At 33.1% G+C, this 23,222-nt stretch overlaps 1 protein-coding gene across 5 annotated transcripts in view; it reads left to right on the top strand.

The window, feature by feature from the left end:
* The window catches only part of LOC106463001 (nucleolysin TIAR-like), a 257,478-nt gene that overhangs the window by 122,305 nt on the left and 111,951 nt on the right, over positions 1–23,222 (top strand). Inside the window, exon 1 of one of the 5 annotated variants that reach the window (XM_022390645.1) lies at positions 21,103–21,167. The exons of the other annotated variants lie outside the window; for them this stretch is intronic. The gene's annotated coding sequence lies outside the window, so the exon portion shown is untranslated. Of the gene's footprint in view, positions 1–21,102; positions 21,168–23,222 lie in introns of those variants that run through there. 5 annotated transcript variants of the gene reach the window in all.

Below are 23,222 nucleotides of genomic sequence, written 5' to 3'. Positions count from 1 at the left end.
TTTTGTTCTCTGTTGCTCATGAAACGGTTTTTAAAAAGTCTGTGAAAGTTTGTGTATCATATTCTATGGAAACGCAGATAAACTGATAAATTTAAAAAGCTAAATGCAGGATAATAAGTTTTTAATAATTACAGTTGTGTGAGATACATAACTCTCTAATCATATTCAGGTTATACCGAAACTTCACAAATATCAAAGATAGTTAAGCCCAAGGATTAGGCAAACTCTTTTATTTTTCCTTTATCTTTTCGTTGAAGAACACATTATTATAAAATTTAGAGTTATTATTGGAGAAGCTGTACCACGTTGTGTATTCCTTTTGATTACAAATATGTATCTCATTTTTTCAATATGTAACAAGATCGGCAGGAGTTTCCTGTATTATATTCAGCTGAATGTTTATTTCATATATTATCTGGATGTTGTGAAATGCCTTGACACTTATAATACCATATATATTGAATTATAGCCTGCATTTTGCATTACCACATTGCGTAGCAGATTGAAACTTCGCATGGAACTCTACGGATTATATTACCAATTCACAAGCAGGTTTCTAGAAAATTATTTTTTCGAAAGTCATTTCCTATTTTCTTTGTTTCGAACTTTCCCTTTGTTCTGATGATTTTCAAGAAAGAGAAGTAATTTTCAGACTGAGATTGTTCACACGCACACATACATTCCTATGTGTTAGCTTCCCTGTAATAACTCCGCTCATTAATCTTACAATTTTGTCGTGTACTTTGTAACCAAGTATAATATAAGATCAACTTTGATACATCGAGCTAGTTCCGTTGTTGCTCACAGTGATTTGCTTATATAATTTTGATTAATGACACATACAGAGGTTGAACACGTTATATTAAAGCGATTTCGGGGCCTCACCATGTCGTTACAGTCCATGTCACCACTGCCGGTCATGCTCTATATGACGACTGTAAATCTTGACAACAGCTCTGCAGCATACTTTCTATTGCAAAAGGCTGGCATGCTTAGAGCACAACCTTCTTCCCTGCATGTTATTTGTAGTCAGTATAGTGTGTGAAGAAGATGGTTTCCAAGTGTCTAATTAAACAGTCCTATTGCAAAAATACAGATATGTCTTTTCATGGAATAACATGAATACCCGTATCATTCATCACTGAGTTGAGGTATGCAACGGTTGAATGGATATGGCTTGTATTGATTTTTCAGATGGAGATCCTTCTTAATTATACTGCACATTGTTGCTTGTCATTGACCCTTGTGTTCGTAGATTCTCGCCTGTCAAAAACCGTTGCATTTGCTTACCACGACTGGGGTACTACTTGTTGAAGGTCTGTTTCTGGATGGTCTTAATACCTCAAGTTGATCCATATTCCTGTTCTTACCAATGCTATTAAATTCAGGGGATATCCCCGTCTTGGACATTTTAAATATCCAATATGAATGATATTGTGCGTCAAAAAAGAGCTTTTATACATCCTTCCTAAAATCGATCAATTTTCCGTAACATCACACTACTAACGAAACGCCAAACAATGTAAAGATGCTTTTCTGATACATACTATTCCAACAGGACTTTACATAGTTCTGGTTGTCACGTGGCTTTTTGATTTGAATATTCAAAATAGTTTTCATATAACGTACTCAACCCTCTGTATATATTCGTTACAAGTGTCACTCATTTTACTTTATTACTGTGTTCAGTTATCTGTTTGTAACGTTATGTGGGAAAACAGAACGATTTCCCACAGAGCTTTATACTTGCATATGAGGGCCCGGCATGGCCAGGTGGTTAGGGCGTTTGACTCGCAGTCTGAAAGTCGCGGGTTCGAATCCCCGTCCCACCAAACATGCTCGCCCTTTCAGCCGTAGGGGCGCTATAATATGATTGTCAATCCCATTATTCTTTGGTAAAAGAGTAGCCCAAGAGTTGGCGGTGGAAGATGATGACTATCTGCCTTCCCTCTTGTCTTTCATTGGTAAATTAAGAACGGCTAGCACAGATAACCTTTGTGTAGCTTTGCACAAAATTAAAACAAAACTTGCATATGAATATAGATTGGACTGCACTGTAAAATATTTTAAATGTTTGTTCATGACTATGACTGTGTGGATGCATCTACCTGTTTCGAGGCCATCCTCTGTATTGTCTGATTTTGCACAAAGCTACACAAAGGCACACCAGCTGTCTATATGTTTGAATGATAGACTAGAGAAAAGGCAACTAGTCAAAAGCACCCACCGCCACCTTTTGTGTAATCGATTGATAAGATTTAACTTTCATTCTTGTAACCCATCCATAGCCACAAAATACGAAGACCGTATTTGTGCAACAGGTCGAAAATCATGAAACCTTGGATTCATCCATGCTCGCTAACTGGTAGACCACTCCTGGTCAACATCCACTGTAAATCACACTTTTTGGGAAATAGAAAACGTGTGTCCAATGTATTAACTAAAACCTTACAACATTTAGCGCTCAAGGTAGCAACTTACGTGCTTTCAAGTCCTTTGTCATCTTTATTTTTGCCTATGTATTCGTTAAACATGGACACAAATTTGCAATGGATCAGCCAGTAAAGCACTAGACTCTATAAGTCCAACGTATACAATTTTTCCTACCTAGTTGTGTAAAAATCTCACATTGCCTACCACAGGCATCATTCACAATTACATTCTCATCTATACTCATGTATGTATACAGGTAAACATACTTTTAGGTAGTTTTCGACAACATCTGAGTGTAAAATGTTTCATCCTAAGCATTTCTGAGACACCGATAATGAAAAGAAAAAGCTTATAATTTCGAGGAGCTATGCTCGAATATGGAAAAAAAATCAAAACGTTAATGATGTCTTTCGTTATCAGAAGAAAGTCCCATATTTATTAGTGCATAACCCAGGATTATGGGAATAACTTCTATCTAGGGGAAACCTAGCTTTCTAGATTTGTCCCTTAAAAGCGACAACTGGATTATTTTATATAACCAATACAACTGTACGTTATAGAGAATGTCTCATTGAAGAAGTGTAGATTTTTGTGCCGACATCATGTCTAGTATGGATAGAATTAAATGTCTGTGAGCAAGAGGACCTTTTCAATATTTTAGACGTGCTGATTTTGTTGCTATTCTGTGGATTATTTTTCTTTGAATAACGTTGCTGATATCTGAGTTGTCTATGGTTGCTTTTTTCTTCGACAATCATTCAGGAAAAATGATGTTTTGTGTTTTGCTGCTTTGTGCGCACTATTAGTAAGTTCATTATATATCTCTGTGGAAACTACTAGTAAGTTCATTATATCTCTGTGGAAACTACTAGTAAGTTCATTATATATCTCTGTGGAAATTACTCCTACAGTTAACCCAAATAAGAAAACTAGTTATGTGACAGGCAACAAATATATGATTTGATTTCCAGTTCCCTAATTCTTTTCTGAAATAGCTTCCACACTTATTCATTTGTAAAAATTACATTAAACTAAGCCTATAGTTACCTTTATATATTCCTGTAAATGAAAGTAGGAAATAAACAGCCAGCAAAAATATATAAAAACTATTTCTAGTTGTGACTGTACAAAACCTATGTGTATGACGTTTAAACTCGGAAACAGAAACTTACAGGAGAGACGAGAATATGTATGTGCGTGCGTGTCTGTGTGTGTGTTTGATTTATTTGACGTCTAGTATTTCATGTATGCCGTAACATTAAAACGTGTGCAGAGACATTTTGGCGTAGGCTTATTTTATAAAAATATATGTTTAGTAACTGCCGACTTCTGGGTGATGAATTACTGAATTGTGAAGTAAGCAATATATTTTAAAGAAACGGCCTTTGGCAGCAATCCTGTCTCGCTTTTTTTATCCGTGTGGTCTAGCTTAACCGCTCTTCATGCTCCACTGAATGTTTAATTCGTAAGATTAATATGTTATTATCCAAAATAAATAATCCCTAGACATTAGATTTGCATTGTGATTTATAGAGGTACTTAAATCTTAACTATATCGATTGGTAATATTAAGTGATTATGCCAAGAAACTTACGATATTGCATTCAAAATTAAAACTACTAAAAACGGTACAGCTGTGTTCTTTTAACTTCTGTAAAAAAAAACTAGATTTATTTATCGTAGTTAACTGAATATCGATTTTTGAGCTGAATGTGCGTCCAGCCTATGAAAACGTTTTTGCAAAACATGTATTTAGAAAGAAACTTTTGAAGTATCATTTTCATTGTGGACTAATTTCACAAGTAGCTTTCGAAAGTTTCAATATTTATAAATGTATAGAAGGGTTCATCTACATTTCTAGAACCCATATAATACTTTCGGGATATAAGAAACGTACGTAGAAACGCCAATTGATTTTTGGTTAAAATTGTTAGTTTTAAATACACTGAACTGATGCTTGTTTATCATTGAACTTTTAGTTTGAATGCAGTAAACTGATGTTTTGCTTATTATTGAATTGTTAGTTTGAATACAGTAAACTAATGCTTTGCTTGTTATTGAACTGTTAGTTTGAATACACTGAACTGATGCTTTGTTTATTATTGAACTGTTAGTTTGAATACACTGAACTGATGCTTTGCTTATTATTGAACTGTTAGTTTGAATACACTGAACTGATGCTTTGCTTATTATTGAACTTTTAGTTTGAATACACTGAACTGATGCTTTGCTTATTATTGAACTTTTAGTTTGAATACACTGAACTGATGCTTTACTTATTATTGAACTTTTAGTTTGAATACACTGAACTGATGCTTTACTTATTATTGAACTGTTAATATAAAGACAATGATTTGATACTTTGATTATTATTTAACTGTTAGTATAAATAGAATGAATGTTATTATTGAACTATTAATAAACTTTTAATATTAATATACACTTGTGAATTTCTACACAAACAACCAGTACAAACATTTCTCCAAAACGCAATTCGAATTATATTGTACTTTTTATGAAGTTCAAATTCTGATATTTATAATAGATAAACAGTAATGGCAATGAACTTGTTTGTTAAATGTCAAGTCACTATTTATGAAAGAACAAACTGTAAGAACATATTAATGAAAAATTATAAAATACATAGTCGTACATAAAACGACTCAAACCGCTATTTTCATAATGTCATACTTGCAAACACGTGTTTTTCAATGAGACATCCAGTTTTTCATCATTTATTTATTCTTCTCTTAGTCAAGGGTCCCCCTCTCGACCCGGGGGGGGGGGGCTGAGGCAATTGCACTCATTTGCCTCCCTTGATTCGGTTATTTAACCTGCTGCCGAGTATAGAGCACAGGAACTAAAATTACTTAATTTTGATTAATTTTAATGTAATGACTTCCTTCATTATAATTTTTGTGCATTTTAAAATTAGAATTCATTAGTTTACCGATTAATCTCTTGCAAATTACGCGCATTAATATAAATACGGATTGATTAAGAGTTTAATCGATCTATCGATATTAATTGCAGAGCATGCGCTTTCGTAAGATACACGCCCTCCTGAAGCGTTTGGGAAGATTGAATTTTCGATTCTTTAAGGTAGACCGTGTATGTATCTATTATAATCGGAATGCGCAGTTGAAGGTAATATCATTCTGTGAAAAAAAAACAACATTATGTAGCAAATCGTTTACGATGTAAGCCTGAAAGACATCAACGACTTATTTTAATTACTAATTTGGCATTTTTTATTTCACTTTTAAGCAAATCAGTATCAGTATCTAATTGCATAATTACATTCATGATGAAATCTTGTGTTAATAGTAAAACGTTTTACATAGCCTTTCGTTAAATATATATATACTTTTGAAGCAGTTTTCTGTCAATTTATAATGTTTTTAACGATTTTTTTCAAACTACCTTCAGTCGATTTACTCATCTTTTTTTATTTTGTTAGTAACTTGTTTATTTTTACTTAACTTCTTAATTTTGTCTTCAATGTCATCATTTTGTTCTTTTAATTTACTACTCCACTTAATTAGAATTTGAAATAAAATTCTAATAATTAGCTTATAGAGGGGCAGGGGGCGTGGCCAAGTGGTCAGCATGCTGGCCTGTGATTCCAGGTCCTTTTCTTGACGTCACGTTGTTGCAAAATCACGCCCCTCACTTTGGGGCTGTGTGTGTATGTTGTACGAGTAGCCTAAGAGTATGGGGTGAGTGTTATTGACTAGCCGCTTTTCCTCTAGTCTATTAGTTGAAAATCAGGGATGACTAGTGAATATATCTCTTGTGTAATTTCAATCGAATATGCGTTTCAAAACTACTACTGTTTACTTGTATTCCAATAGGTCTTTTAAAACCGACTTCTCTCTGCCATTTATTGCACTTATAACTGTCCTTTTTAAGACTACTTCCTCCCGTTTATGGTCATTTTCAACATTTCTCTTCCAGACTTCTTTCTTCCATTTATTGTCAATAATCCACTTCAAGGCTACTTCCTGTCATTTAATGTTAAAGATTACTTTTGGTTTACTACACATCTAATAACGCTATCCAGGATATTTTTGTCAATTTTTGCATTTCTTGTAATAGTCCTTCACTGGACTTAAACATCTTACCACTCAGAAGCTCTAACGTATCATTTTATAACTTCAACTCCTCCTCTCGGTCTATAAGCAGAATTTTAAAATAAATGTCATTCAAACGACTTGGTTGTTTATTATTAACGGTTTCCTTCCTAGCCTGTTAGGCTGGGGTTTTCGGCTTGACCATATTCGTACGCGCGCCACCTTCGTAAAGATAGCATATCCTGCAACAACAATATGACGAACCTTTTCTAACTCTCAATAACTTCATTTGGCAGTTTCATTTTCATGCTATATCTGAAGAATTGTGTTAATTACAGCTCATTGTGCTGCTGGCATACATCCTCATCATTTGTACTGTTACACAGCAAAAAAAAAAAAGACAGATCGAATCACACATTAGCTTCTCTCAAAGTAATTTTTGCTTCCCACTTGCTATTTAATTGTGCATGTATCTGGCTTCTCTTGCTGTGTTCCTTACTTGTTCTGATAAACCTGGTTCAATGTTTATATTGCTTATATAATATATATATATATATATTTATCTCGCGTTCCATATTTGGTTATTTTCACGTTCTTCTTTTCACCGGGAATTATGAAGGTACATTGATACTTGAGCATCCTGTATACTTCCCTAAAAACTTGCCAAAATTATTTCCCTACAACGATTGATTTTTAGCCTAAACATGAATAACAGAATGCCAAATTGGAAATGTAAGGGTTAACGTTTCTGTAAGCACCAAAGTTCCATAGTTATCTTGCATAATTCTCCTCCACGTGAGCCAGGCGTGGCCTAGCGTATAGCACGTTGCACTGCGGACCAGAAGGTCAAGGGTTCGAAAGTAATGCCAGTGGACACTCTCTGTACTTTCAGCTATTGGCGAGCTATAAATATGACAGACAAAACCATTATTCAGTTCTAAGATCCAGGCAAAGTCTTCGTGTAGACAAGTGCCTTTCTTTTTCTCAGTACTTCAAAATTAGGCACGGCTATACCGAAATCATACATGCTCATGTGGTGCCGTTCATGTTTAAAATTCCTGTTTCATCATTTATATAAAATACACATAGGATGCTGTTTTGATTTTTTTAAAACATTGTTACCATTAATGACTATTGTTTGATGTACGTGGTTGTGTCAAAGTTTTCCATTAGGGTTAACCGCATGACTTACTTTAAAAACATCTGGGAGGAGCACCTTTCCTTTTAAAACTCATGCACTGACATGACGAGCATATGGATATAGTAAAACGACATCATTAATGTTGATTGAAGTGCTGTACTAATGTACTAATGAAACTATCCTTTTCCCCACCTCGAAGTGCTGACAAATGGGTCATGAATAAGTAATTGTGCACCGGACAACATGGATTATTGCGGTTATCTCGAAACCCCGTGGACAGAAAATTTAATTTTCTGCCTGCCGTGTGTTTTTTTATTCTTATTTTTTGTAATGAATGCATTCAGAGCAATCTTCTGAATTGGATGCCACTACCAAATGAATATGAAGCTGTGACTTTATTACATAAATAGTTATATTTAGAGTATGAGTGTCTGTTATGGTTCAATGGGGGTTTGTGTAATTTCCAATCTGATATAGTGATAGGTTGTGCTTTTCCTTGTCGATTAACCTGTAAGATAATATTGTTTATGCAACCTGATTAGATGGCTGTTGTGTGTATTATCTGTAGGTTTCGTATCGTCAGGAAATAATTCTTTTGCCTGGAAAGATTTTTGACCTTAATCAAATGTACAATGGCTTCTGATCATTGTTACTGGTTATAGTTGTATCAAAATGGTGAATGGTTTTAACAAGTGTCTTGGTTTATTATTACTATTATAGTGGGCCATTCAGTTATAACACAATATACGTAAAACAATAAAATATATTTACTTTAATGTCAAAATGAAAGTAATTATAATCTTGACACGTTTTAATTAAATCAATAATAACAAAACAAAATCAGAGAGTAAAGTAATTATGATTAAAGTTTAAACGTCAGTTCAGTTTTTAAATTTATCAAGTACAATCTATCGTCCCTAAAACTCCATAGAGTATACTATACGATACGTATGTGAAGTTTTACGTCACAAAATTAATTGAAGTTCCGCTTTTTGTTTTCTTTAATTTCCTCCAACCGTTGTTAATAATAAATCAGTACTCGTAAACTTTTTCGATCAGTCATGCTTTGTTTGCAAGATCAGACATTTCTTGATGCGTAAACATAATTTTAGTATTTCATATTATACATGTAATTTTGATTCTTACACGCCTGTTGCTAAAATAAGATTAAGTTAGCCAGATGCTAAGAGAAAAAAATAAGGATATGAGATATTGCTGTTTAAGTAAAACTTTAGGCGTACATAAACATCATGCTTTGTGCATTTTAACCAATTCATATATTATTCAAGTTTCTCTATTAAAATGATTAACTTATTATTGTCATTCGCGTAAATACACACGTACATACACATAAGAACAATGCGATTACACAGCTACTTGTGTTGGCTTAAAATGAGTCAGACAATCCATTTGTTTGAGACAGAACAATATAAAGTAACTCAATAATTAAGTTAACTTGTTGTCAAACCTAATATCCTCAGATGACGCAATCTTAAACAATCAATTTTCTCGCAGTAGAAACATAACTTTTTTTTTAAAGATAGCAACATTGAACAACTCATTCTTTTAAATCAAGTAACGTAGGCATCCCATCTTCTTAGGTAGATTCAACCTATCCTTTCAGATGGAATAACATTGGATGACCCATCTTCTCAAGTGAAGCAATATTGTATAGTCCACATCTTCAATATGAGTAACCGTAAACAACGCATCTTTTCCAGAAACATCAGACAATTCGTCTCATCATATGTAAGAACATTGAACAAGTCGTTTTCTGAGATGTGGGAATTTTGTACAATTTATCTTTCCAAATGTAAAAAAAAAAAAACGAACAAATCGTTCTCTCATACATGTATTAACATAAATAACTTAACATCGGAAATGTAAGAACAACGAATAACTTATCCTCTGAAATGTAAAAGCATTGAAAAATTCATCCTCTCAGGTATAGCAGCATTAGACAACTTGTCTCCTCTCATGTGGATAAATATTAGATAAGTCTTTCTTTTAGATGGAGCAAAAATTACACAAATTATTTTAGTAATGAACAAAATATATCAACAGAAATAGAGAATTTTTTAAGAGGACAAACGCTTTAGAGATTTCTTTCATCTCGTATGAAAAAAATCTGTTAACACTCAAGTCATTACCAGAAAACTTCTAATGGCGTTCTACCACATATTTTGCTTAATCACTGGTTTTTATGAGAGCCTTCTTGGTTTATTATTACTATTTTTATAGAGGGCTATTCAGTCAAAACAACTAATACACTAAGAACACAGAACAGTTACGTCATTTCCTAATGCACCAGTCAGGCTTTATGTTCTAAATCCTGTATTTATTTGTACTACAGGGAATATATGGGTTATTGGTACCCTGCATCTAGTGGAACTTCTAGCTTTGGAAAGCTGTTATTCTGAAAGGGATAGTCACTATCACTTACATAGCTTGGCGTGTGTGTGCAATGAATAATTTATCTACCTTTCTAGTTCTTCAAATGTGCCCTCTGGTGCGAAAGCTCCTGTTTTAGAAAAGCAGACACGTCCATGTTCGTGGCTGAATTATTTTACTTTACGCTTTCGTCTAAAGAATGCTCCTTGCATTAACGTTGTAGACGGGCACACATGTTCAGCCTTACATATATGGTGAAGGAGGGAGAAAGGGGTAAGTTTTGACGTCAGTGTTTGGCAATTTGCCTCATTTTCATATCTTCCCATCTTTTGCATAGCTGTTGAGTCCTGTGTACTATAAAAAACGGGAAGCTTCTTTGTTAAATCATATAAAATGATTGGCTTTAATGCATGTGTTTGCCTAGTTATGTGTACACATTGGGTGTATTAGGTTAGGCTTACATATTACTGATAAAGTTCCCATTTTAAAGAGTTTCATAATTAACAGTCTTCTTGTGTACGCACAGATAAATATGTATTAATGCCAAAATGGCAAAGTATTCACAAACACTCATTAAAAATCAGACCTGGTTCAAGTCCATATGCTATCAATTGCTTTGATGGTCTCGGGAGGTCGATTCCATGTGCAGTCTTGTAACATAGTTGTTCAGAGAAACCATTTCTTATTAATGAAACTAAATTAGCTTTATAAACATGTGTATGCGTGTCTGTATTTTATGTACTTGAAAGTTCACAGAATGTGTTTTAATCTTTGATGTTTTCTAAATGACGTAAATAAAATGGTGTTTATGAAATGCACTTGTATTTTTGCTTACTTAGTTGGAAAATATTGTTATCAATAGCTGATTACTTATTGTCTTTTGAAATAATGTCTGAGAGACTGTTTTGAAAATATAACACAAGTCGATATGTTTCGTGATTATAGATGTTTTACTTGTTTGCTTATTTGTGTAGACACTTTCAACTTTTCTTGTAAAGTCATACTGGGAAGCATTGGTAATTAACTAAAAACTATATTACAACGGGTTTTGGACAATGTGATTTTATATACAGTTACTTTACATTTGTCATTTTATCCCATAGGTAAGTTGATTGCCAAGAAAAATATCATTACGATCATTATGTGACTGAACACTTTACACTTCTTAAGATCCCCTCTCCCCCATACATAAGCATGCGAAAATAGACTGGCAATCTGATGATTACTTGAGATATTTAAATGCAGAGATGAATAAGAATACATTTGTCACCAGGAAAACTATACCCACATAAACGTTGGTAACAGAACAAAGGGATATAAAATTAGACAGGCTTTAAGATGTATCAGACATTTGACTGTATCCCAACCGAGTGCTTCCTTTATTCGTGGTCAGAACTGAACTGTACCATGTAAACTTTGGAAATATAGTTGCGCTTTCTATCGGTTTTTAGACTGATTGTTGCCTGCCATATGACTGTTTCTGCAATTTTATTTACACAATTGTAAAATAATTGATAGAAACGGCCATATGGCATTCAACGACCAATGCATAAAAATGTATCTTAGGAGAATAGGAAAACAGCTTCATTAGTATTTGAATGATTGGAAGCGTGTGGTGCGATTTGGCTTTATTGGTGCTTCAAATGACTAGAAGCGTGTGGTATGGTCTGATTTCATTATTAGTTAGAATGACTTGAAGCACATTGTGTGATCTAGCTTCATTAGTATTTACAATTACTAGAAGCATGTGGTCTGATGAGTCGTATTTCACATTTTCTGTATTGTTGGTAAGATAGACATATAGATAGAACCACATGCTTGTGTTTTTGTGAAAGTGCAAGCTACTGGAGGAGGAATTATAGTTTGAAAAATGTTCTCTTAGTATAAAATGGGTTCCTTTGTTTCTTTTAAAAGAAAAAATAACGTCCAGAATGTACCTGATCATTGTTGTTGCTTTTGTCCATACTGCAATGCTTCATCTCCATCTTCATTGACAACAGTTTTTCTAAGATGATAGTGCAGCAAATTGTCATGAAAAACATTGGAAGACAGAGGTTGAATACGTTGTATGAAAACGATTTTTGAGGCACAGCACGTCGTTACTGTCCATGTTATCAGTTTGGTCAGGCTCTATATGTCATTTCCAAAGCACACCACACCTCTCTTCGTGTTTTCTATAATCCATCTAATGTACGAAAACGACGGTTTCTCATCGACCATTTCAACACTCCGATCACACAGAAAAGTCTTAAGAGGTATTGCATGAATACCAGTTTCATTCTTTACTTGTTTGAGGTATGTGACGGTTGAATAGATGTGTCGTGAATGAAACTTGTGTACGTGAGATTTGTATCGCTTTTACAGACAGAAATCCTTCTTGATTATATTGAATACTATTATCTGAGGTACGTGGACAGTTTTTGTCACTGATCTTTGTGTTCATGGCGTTTCTCCTATTACAAAACACTGCAGTTTGCTTCCCACGACCTAGGGTTCAATTTTTCGCAGGTCTCTTCATGGGATTGTCCTGATGCCCTTATTTTTTCGATTTCCAAAAGCATTGAATACAGGGGATATCTCCTTCCAAGAAAATTTAAATTCCCGATCTGAGAACATCTTAATGACCTGTGTGTATGAATATTTTACGCCTCAAAAGCGATCAGTTTGATTTGTCAGCTTACTATCTACGTAATCAAACAATGTTAAAGTGTAGTTCTGATATATGCCGTTTCACCGCGACTTTATAGTGGCTGTGATTATCACTTGACTTGCTGATTTGTATATTCATATTTTTTAATATAATGTACTCAACCTTTTTTAAACACTTTTTACTGTTTTTTTAAGTATTCCTTGACTTAGTGTAAAAGAAGAAAAAGTTTTAAAGAAGACATTACTTAACCCTAGTTATTATCAATGAGGTCTAAATAAACACTATTGGAGTTTTAACACATATTTCTAAATTATAAATTTATGCACCAAACTGCTTGTGGGTTAATGACTTTTTCGGTTACATAATTTCTAATAATATATAAGCAAAAAACACACTCAAATGTAAAAAAATATATAACTACTCAATATTACAATTAATAGCACTAATTAATTCTGAAGTCCCCTAGGCGTTTTTCACAGAAAATGAGTGATTTCGCACATTTATGTTTGATCATTTCTTTGATATCTGTGGTGGGTAGAGCACAAGTAGCCAATTATGGAACTTTGTACTTAACCAGAATAAAAATAAATTGAATTAACCAGCAAACATCTTGCTAAATCTAAGAAATATCAGTCAGTCTGTGTGAAAAGACATATTAAAAACTGATATGGGTGCTCATCACGATTTTAACCGTAACAGATCGGTAGTTTTAGAGTTAAGCTTCAGTGGAATGCATATTTTCTACTTATTTGCTTATTCTAAGTGTAGTTCGTTTACGGTTCTTTAAACATAAAACCATCAGCAACGATTGTTTAACTTAAATCTGTGTTTATGGAAATATCTTCGGAAATAATACATGAAGCAATATAAGATGTACTAACTGTTCTAAGGTTGCCATAGTTTGTTTATCATTAATTGCAAAATCATCCAATGGAGCAGCTTTCTTCATCAATTATTTAATCTTTGCTGTTGTAGGAAATCTGTTGTATTTTAAACAAATAGAACACCGTATGTATACACTTCACTGCATTCCTCCCTCGTTATCGTCTTTTGGTAAGGCTCTCATATCGGCCTTCATCTGTGCGGAAACCACGCCTTTGAAAACGAATCTAAACCGTTTGTAATTATAACCAAACTGGGGAAATGAGGAAATCGATATAAATCCGAATGTAATTAGTCACATTGTGTTTAATTCGTTAACTTTTTCCTGGAGAATTTAAGTGCGAATGATTTGGAGATGTTCAAGCATAATTAGTTATGAGGAATTGCTAAAAATCAGAGACATGACTGATTTTTATTTATCACTGTGTCGGTGTGTTAGTTTCTAAAACATGTTTTCCTTGGGAAAAATCGAATTATTTTTTGTTTTTATTTGGTTTTTACCGAAGCCAGCGATCGTATAGGCTTAGTGAAATCTCTACCACTCTTAAACTCAGAACATAAACAACCGGTAAACTTTATGCAAAAGACACAAATTAATTATGTGAACTAGTGAACTTTATGCAAATTTCACAAATTAATTATGTGAAGCGGTGAACTTTATGCAAATAAATTTTGCACACCGGTGGAATTTTGCAAATTAATAATTTGGAAAAGCTTCGAGCGTTTCAACAGAACAGTGAAAGAAAATAACATTGATTGGCACAAATAAATGTCTTTAAAATAAAACTAAAATCACATACACAAAATTAAAATTAGTTAGTTTGTTATTAAGCACAAAGCTACACAATGGGCTATCTGTGCTGTGGCCATCACGAGTACCGAAACCCGTTTTTTTGTATTATAATCCTTCAGACTTACCGCTGAACCACTGGAGGGCACTAAAATCAGTCAACATGTTTTGATTGTCCTAGTCAATCATTATCGGGACATTTATCTCTACTAAAGTATTGTATTTATTAGTTGATGCGTCCTACGTCGTTCCTCTATAGTCTGAGTTCAAAATCAGGGATGGCCGCTATTAGAAACAAACTTCCAAATAATTCTATCTCTTTAAAGCAATGTTTTTGTACTTTGCTTCTCATAGTTATGTGGCCCAAAAATGTCCTGGTGACACTAGCATTTACGCTGTAATAAAAAGTTTGAATGTTGCAGGAGCGTGATCTATCACGTAGACTATAAAAACACAGTGTTCTTATGACCGGTCAGTGTTCGGTATTGTAATACACACATTTATTTGTCTCTCAGGGGGACAGCGGTAAGTCTACAGAGTTACAACGTTAAAATCCACAGTTTGATTCCCGGCGGTGAACATTAGAAAGCTCAAAAGATTAATTAACTATTGTTTCCGGTTTCTCCGCTGAAACGAATTACTAGCCAAAAAAAACTCAAAATATATGAATTTTTAAAGATTTAATCAAAAAGTAGCTTTATTTATTTATTCTTCGTTTCAAACATAATACCTGCAGCCATTATTAGCCAAATATAGCTTGCATTATTTAGTATTAAGGTATATATATAATCAACGACGTTTTTCCATATACAATTAGTACATAAGTAATTATAACAACGAGAAAAACATATTGTAGACAAGGTGATTAACATTTTAATGCGAGCCTTCAGATAAGATAGTTATGTTCAGACAGTTACAGCTGTGGAGAGAAAGAAATACAAATCTTCAATAAAAACACTTGAGGTAAGATTCAACCCAGGTTTGCTCTAACAGCTTAAAAACCCTTCTTTCAAATCTGAAGAACAAAGACAATTTGAATAATTGTATCCTTACCGAAATTATGAGAAGTTCCTTAATGACAACATTGTGTATTATTAACGGGAAAATTAGTTGTTATAAATATTATTTCTACTTGAATCTGCTATTCTGTTAACTTTAAAAATAAATTAGCTTCCTAATGAAACATGTAACATAAAACAGCGAATAACCTGCATTTGTTTATGTTTCACTCGCTTCTGAAAAAGAAATCATTAACACTTTTCCGATTGCAGACAGATATTGTCTATTATTTCAAAATTTTACCAAGGATTTTTACATTCAAGTTAGGAAAAAACCTTCTAAATCTCAGGCTTGTTACAATTTTCTGTAAATTAAACAAAACTGCTTTATAGTTTTCTACACAACGGGCTGTCTGCACTCTTTCCATCGCGGACAATCAAACAACAGATTTTGGCATTTAAGACCATGAACTTATCTCCGACCAATTTGGGGACGCTTTAGTAAAAACAAGTTCATTTTGCTCAATAAAACTTCTAGCCATTTAATTAATATTTTCAAAAGATATCCTAATCAACCGAATACACATATGTATATTATGGTTTATAAAATACAAATTCTTATAACATATAACAGCGAAATTAAACTCTACAATGTCGAGTCCTTGTCAGTGACACATTTAACAATGAGCCTTAAAAAGTATGTACCAAAATTGGTCAGGTCGCTCGTTAGTTTTGAACAAGCAGTTAAATAAATGTACAAGATTAAAGTGGAATTATCCTGGTTGTTGTAGTCTTCACGTCTACATACTTTCACTATTGTATGTGTAATTCTTCTTCTTCTGCATTTATAACTAACCGTATTATTTACCTAACCAGAAATAGTGCCTTATTCGTTGTTGTTCTCTGTTACAGACCGGTTGACCAGTTTTGGTGTAATCAGTTTTTATATAAGCTAATACTACTTGTATTTGTGACTGTAAGAAACATTAATATATTTACTTTGTTTACATTATGTTTGAATTGGTATTGATCCCAAGTTGTATAGCTAACTTATTACTACAGATACTGCCTCGAGTAGTTCCTGAAGTTCTGATGTCGACGAGATAGAAAGCGTGATCATTATTAACATTTTAGTAAGTGCAGTTTAACCTCATCACATGATGTGACTTGTTGTTACCGTATTGTTTTAGTCTTAAGACTTATCTCGCTAGGACCTTATAATGCTCTGAAAACTGTGTGCGTGTGATACAGTTCGTTATTATTTTGTATGTGAATAATGTATACTTGATATACTGTGAATGATAGACTCGGGATCAACTTCTGCATTGTTAAGTTGAAAATACGTTTCTATGGAGAGCCATGAACTTATTACTTGCCCTTAGTATTTTCCAGTACTTGCTGATATGGAGTAATGTCTTTTTTCGCTCGTCTATATAAATGTTTTAATACCAGTATGTCTGTAATAGAATATTCTTCTGGAAACACGTAATTATTTGAAGTGTAAATATTCGTATTAGAATGTTATATCGGTTAATGAATAATTCAGGGTATAAAAATCGTCTTTTCTGACTGTTCTGTTTTGTCATACTTTCTTCCCAAACCTGTAAATAACTTTTATCACTAACGTTTTAATTAAAACTTGTGTGGGTGTTGTAACCAAGCCAATTGTCCAAGCTCTGATAGTGAGCGAAAACCTTTGTCATTATAGTGTTTTAACAACAATTAAAGTGTAGTTGAAGTAACTGTAGTGATTTAACAACAGTCAAAGTTTAGTTGAAGTGATTATAGTGTTTTAACAACAGTCAAAGTTTAGTTGAAGTGATTATAGTGTTTTAACAACAAAGTTTAGTTGAAGTGATTATAGTGTTTTAACAACAAACAAAGTTTAGTTGAAGTGATTGTAGTGTTTTAACGACAGTCAAAGTTTAGTTGAAGTGAGTATAGTGTTTTAACAACAATCAAATTTTAGTTGAAATGATTGTAGTGTTTTAGCAACAGTTAAAGTTTAGTTGAAATGATTGTAGTGTTTTAACAACTGTTAAAGTATAGTTGAAGTGACTGCAGTATCTTAACAACAGTCAAAGTGTAGTTGAAGTGATTATAATATTTTAAGAACAGTCAAAGTTTAGTTGAAGTGATTGTAGTGTTTTAACAACAGTTGAAGTGATTGTAGTGTTTTAACAACAGTTGAAGTGATTATAGTGTTTTAACAACAAAGTATAAGTGAAGTTGACTGTAGTGTTTTAACAACAGTTGAAGTATAGTTAAAGTGATTATAGTGTTTTAACAAAAGTTGAAGTGATTATAGTGTTTTAACAACAAAGTGTGGTTGAAGTAATTATAGTGTTTTAACAACAAAGTGTAGTTGAAGTAATTATAGTGTTTTAACAGCAAAGTGTAATTGAAGTGATTGTAGAGTTTTAACAAAAGTTAAGAAGTAGTTGAAGTGATTGTAGTGTTTTAACAAAAGTTAAGGTGTAGTTGATGTGATTATAGTGTTTTAACAACAAAGTGTAACTGAAGTGCATTTTAGTGTTTTAACAACAAAGTGTAACTGAAGTGGATTTTAGTGTTTTAACAACAGTTGAAGTGATTATAGTGTTTTAACAACAAAGTGTAATTAAAGTGATTGTAGTGTTTTAACAACAAAGTGTAATTGAAGTGATTGTAGTGTTTTAACAAAAGTTGAAGTGATTATAGTCTTTTAACAACAAAGTGTAATTGAAGTGATTGTAGTGTTTAACAAAAGTTAAAGTGTAGTTGAAGTGATTGTAGTGTTTTAACAACAGTTGAAGTATAGTTAAAGTAATTATAGTGTTTTAACAACAAAGCGTAGTTCAAGTAATTATAGTGTTTTAACAACAAAGTGTAATTGAAGTGATTGTAGTGTTTAACAAAAGACTTCAACTGTTGTTAAAACACTATAATCACTTTAACTTTACTTCAACTGTTGTTAAAACACTATAATCACTTTAACTATACTTCAACTGTTGTTAAAACACTAAAATCCACTTCAGTTACACTTTGTTGTTAAAACACTAAAATCCACTTCAGTTACACTTTGTTGTTAAAACACTATAATCACTTCAACTACACCTTAACTTTTGTTGAAACACTACAATCACTTCAACTACTTCTTAACTTTTGTTAAAACACTACAATCATTTCAATTACACTATAATCACTTCAACTGTTGCTAAAACACTAAAATCCACTTTAAAGAAACTTTAATTGTTGTTAAAACACTATAATTACTTCAACTACACTTTGTTGTTAAAACATTATAATCACTTCAACTTTTGTTAAAACACTATAATCACTTCAAAAAGTTAAAGTGATTATAGTGATTTTAAAAACAATGTGTAGTTGGAGTAATTATAGTGTTTTAACAACAGATGAGGTGATTATAGCGTTTTAACAACAAAATTTAATTGGAGTGATTGTAATGTTTTAACAAAAGTTAAGGAGTAGTTGAAATGACTATAGTGTTTTAATGAACGTTAAGGTGTAGTTGAAGTGATAGTAGTGTTTTAGCAACAAAGTGTATTTGAAGCTATATCAGTGCATTCTTCTTTCTAGAAACTCGTATGATTGAATCAGTTAAGAAATCATTGGTTATTAACTCTGTTTTAATACTTACGTCTTGTGTTTTGAAGATTTTTAATATGTATTTACTTAATTCTTCAACAGTTCTATTTTCTGATCTATTATGAACACAGTTTTGGAATTAATAATCGTTAAATTATGTCTTGGATTTCATAAGTTTCATCAGTTATGTCGAAGTAAGAAACTTAACTTATTTTATGAGTCGATGGGTAATTGCAACTTTAGGAACTTCGCTCGCTGCAATATTTTATCATGAATTACTTTCGAAAATACATTTCATAAATCATATTACTGAATAGATATAAATAGTATTCGCAAACTCAAAAGCATAGGACTTTAAAGTTCCTTTGTACGTCGAAAACATTCGTACTAGAGATAGCATATATAATGTGAGGCAGACGTCTGTATGACAGATTTCAAGACTGGCAAACACATCATGAATATATCTTCAGCAAAAAAAAAGTGGATATTCTGAGCGTCACTCTGCAGATATCTATCTATACATAGATCAGAATGATTGTGTGTGAGTACCAAACAAAGCCCAGCTTTACGTAACTGTATATACATACACATATAGAAGTGTGTGTATGTTTATAAGTGACGTTATTGTATTCTTTGAATGAAATTGACACAAGTGTATTTTTTCTAGAACAATTTGCATCATTTGCCTACAAAAAAGTAGAAGGGGGACAGAAATTCTACTGCTTAAGTAGAAGGGGGACAGAAACTCTACTGCTTAAGTAGCAGAGGTAAAAGAAACTTTACTGCTTAAGTAGAAGGGGGGGAAGAAACTCTATTGCTTGTTTTAGAACTTCTATTTGTTATGAGCACAACTTTTTTTGTTATAGCTTGAAAAAAAATTCCATAAATGTCAAATCGGTAACGAGCTACATCAAAATTTTGAATGACAGTGCAAGAGCGAGGCAGGCCTACCATTTGGTTTTATTGGTCTGTTAATCCAGGGGTTCATACTTCGCTTCTCATTGCAGCATAAACGCACTCCGCACTTTTGGAGCCGTGGGAGAGACAGTCAAATTCCACTATTGGGCCTGACAAGAGAAAGCCACGAGATCGCAGTGCACGTTGTTAATTACTACCTTTTATTTAGTCTATCAGTTAAAGATTAGAGGCAGTCGTACAAAGGAAGCTGTTCGTATAGGTTTGCGCAAAATTCACCAACAGCTCCAAAATTAGATTTTAGAAACAAATAAGTGCTCTGTAGTATTTTTGATGTTGTTTTACTGTTAAACATAACGTTCGTCATATAATACTTCTTGTCTGTATATTAATATCTTATTGATAAACAATCTATCTTATAAATGTTACCACACTGAGCAGTTTGTAACATAATAAAAGAATAATTTAAATTTAGCGTTTTAACATTTTATAACTTGTGTTTTTCTTTAAATAAATGAATATATATATATATTTATTTCTAGTGTTTAAATATGTTGTGTGTATGGTACCAAAGACTGGTCAAATGAAGAAACTGTTATACTAAAGTGATAAAAAAAAATGTTCTTTTTTTTCTTTTTTTTTCTCATGGCCGTAGCGTGATTACAAATGATTACGCACATGCGCTCTTTGGTTGGGTTAGATGTATACTAAATGCGATTTTGTTTTTTAATTAAGAATCGTTGTCAGCATTCAATGAATTCATAGCCATAAGTGTAAGCTGGGGAAACAAATATAATCTGCGTAACTTTTGTCTGATTGCGTTTTTGCTTTATTTGCTCAATTTTCCATGTATTTTTCAAGACGTCTAGTTCATTTAATTGCAAAAACTATAAAAATTTTATGTCATAAAAGCATATATCGCAATTGGCTCTTTGCCAAATTTGCCTGCTGCAGTAGAAACGAACTTCAGTAATACGAATATATCAAGTTGCAGAGGGACGTTCTTACAGGGTCTTTAGGAGTTAAGGGTTATATTAATATATGTTATCAGAAGTTAAAATACTAACGATTTACACTTTTATGCAGTTAAGTTAGTTTAACACAAGGTAGTCCATATCACATCATGCTAAACAGTGCATCCACGTCTGAAAAAGAGTAATCTACGTGATATGAACTAATTCAATTGATGCGTAGTAATACATCTGACATGATACAGTCTGTTTGACATGAACCAGTTCATTTGGTGCGTCGTAATACAACTGACAGAATACAGTCTTTTGACGTGAACCAGTTCACTTGACGTGTGGTAAGACATCTGATCCAGAGTATTCTAATCCAACGCAGTCCAGTTTACGGATATTGATTAGGCTAGTGTTGGATTAATAAAAGCGACAGATATTCCCGTGCATACTTTGGTCAGAGATTTGCTATACATTTAAAGTTCCTCCTAATATCCATGTACATTTACAAATTTGCCATTGACAAATTTCGAAGTTCTTTTTATGTTTATACGCGTATGAATGATATTTGTATGTTATCAATGTATGGGTAATTGTTTTGTACATATATAACAGATAATTTCTTGTGTATATTTGTTTGTTATTAAGTACAAGGCCACTATGGGCTATCTGTGCTGTGCCCATCACTGGAATCGAAACCCGGGTTTTAGCGTTATAAGCCTGGAGACTTACCCCTGAGCATCATAGACTCAATGACATAGTGAATTTATTCTTATCATTAATGTCAAACACCGCATATTCTATTATCGCTACTTCAGAATATGTTTTGTCTTCCTATGTATTGCATCTAAAGTGCATATAGAATTTATGCGTGTAAGAAACCTGCTCTTACTTACAAAATAACATTAAAATGTCAGGCTTAAGACTTTCTTCGCTTTTTTAGACGGCTGTAAAATAGTAAAGTGTTTGACTCGTGAATCTCATTGTTCTAAATTTCAAATCATGCTGTGGAGATCATGGCTGAATTACACAAGATCATATTTTGTTAGCTACGCACACACATCTGAAACATTTTTCTCTCCAGATTACGACGCAGCAAAAATAAGGTCGCTAGGCAACACAAATGATAATAAATTATCAAATATGAGATTGTTCTTCTTAAATTATATATATAATTATCGTTGAAAAGTGATATTAACACGATTATCGCCTCCATATTTTAAACATTATTAAGATGAAAGGTTTTTGTCTTTTATCGTGGATCTCCTCTAACCATGACTCCACCCAACTGCTTGGACTCTTACTTTTCACGATTAATTATGTTAAAAAAGATTATAGAAGTACTAATACAACAGCTCATGCTGACAACTAAATGTAAAGAAATTACTCTTGAATAAATATATAGCTCGTGATGAAAAGGACGAATTATCAATTTTAAATTATTAATGATTAAATTTAAAGTAACAAGAAAATTCAAATCTGACATCTCACACTTTACAACAAATAATGTAACATCATTGTTTGCACTTGTTTACTACAAACATCTTATTTTTGTCTTATATTTACAGTACAAAGATCGCTTATCGAATTGAAAATCGTTCAATAAAAAATGTACTTTACTGGCAAGCGTGATTGCATCACAGGTAATTTTTAACCAGGAAATGTGCAAATGCTTATTTTTTTTCTTTCTAGAATCAGAATATTAAATCGGTAAACTGAAAACAAATTTAAAGGATTTGGATTCATTTCTACACTTATAGTTTTTATCTCACATATTGGGCATGGAATATTTAGGTGGCCCCCTCCTTCAAAATGGAATATTTAGGTGGCCCCCTCCTTCAAAATTCAATAGACATATACTGTGTTTCATGTGTGTGTGTGTGTTTTTTTATAGCAAAGTCACATCAGATTATCTGCTGTATCCACTGAGGGGGAATCGAACTCCTGATTTTAGCGTAGTAAACTCGTAGACTTACCGCTGTCCCACCAGGTGACCTGTGTTTTATATATTTTAGTATGTTTACAAATTTTATTTTTTTGTGGTTACATTTATGTCAGGGTTGAGCGTGGCTTTGTGGTCAGCGTACTGGACTGTGGACATAAAAGTTCAAGGTTCGTGCCACAATGCCACTGAATGTGCGCCGCACTCTTAACTGTAGGTTCATTATAAGAATGATTGTAAATTCCATTATTCACTTCAAAGCCGGAAAAGCCCTGATGGCGGCGAATGCTGCTGGCTCTCTGCCTGGCCCGGCATGGCCAGGTTGTTAGGGCGTTCGACTCGCAATTTGCGGGTTCGAATCCCTATCTCACGAAACATGCTCGCCCTATCAGCCATGGGGCGTTATAATGTGACTGTCAATCCCACTATTCGTTGGTAAAAGTGTAGCTCAAGAGTTGGC

Source organism: Limulus polyphemus, unplaced genomic scaffold (assembly GCF_000517525.1).
Source record: "Limulus polyphemus unplaced genomic scaffold, Limulus_polyphemus-2.1.2 Scaffold50, whole genome shotgun sequence".
NCBI lineage: Eukaryota > Metazoa > Arthropoda > Merostomata > Xiphosura > Limulidae > Limulus > Limulus polyphemus.
Note: the sequence above shows the minus strand (reverse complement) of the source record. Positions and strands in the feature narration are given on the sequence as shown.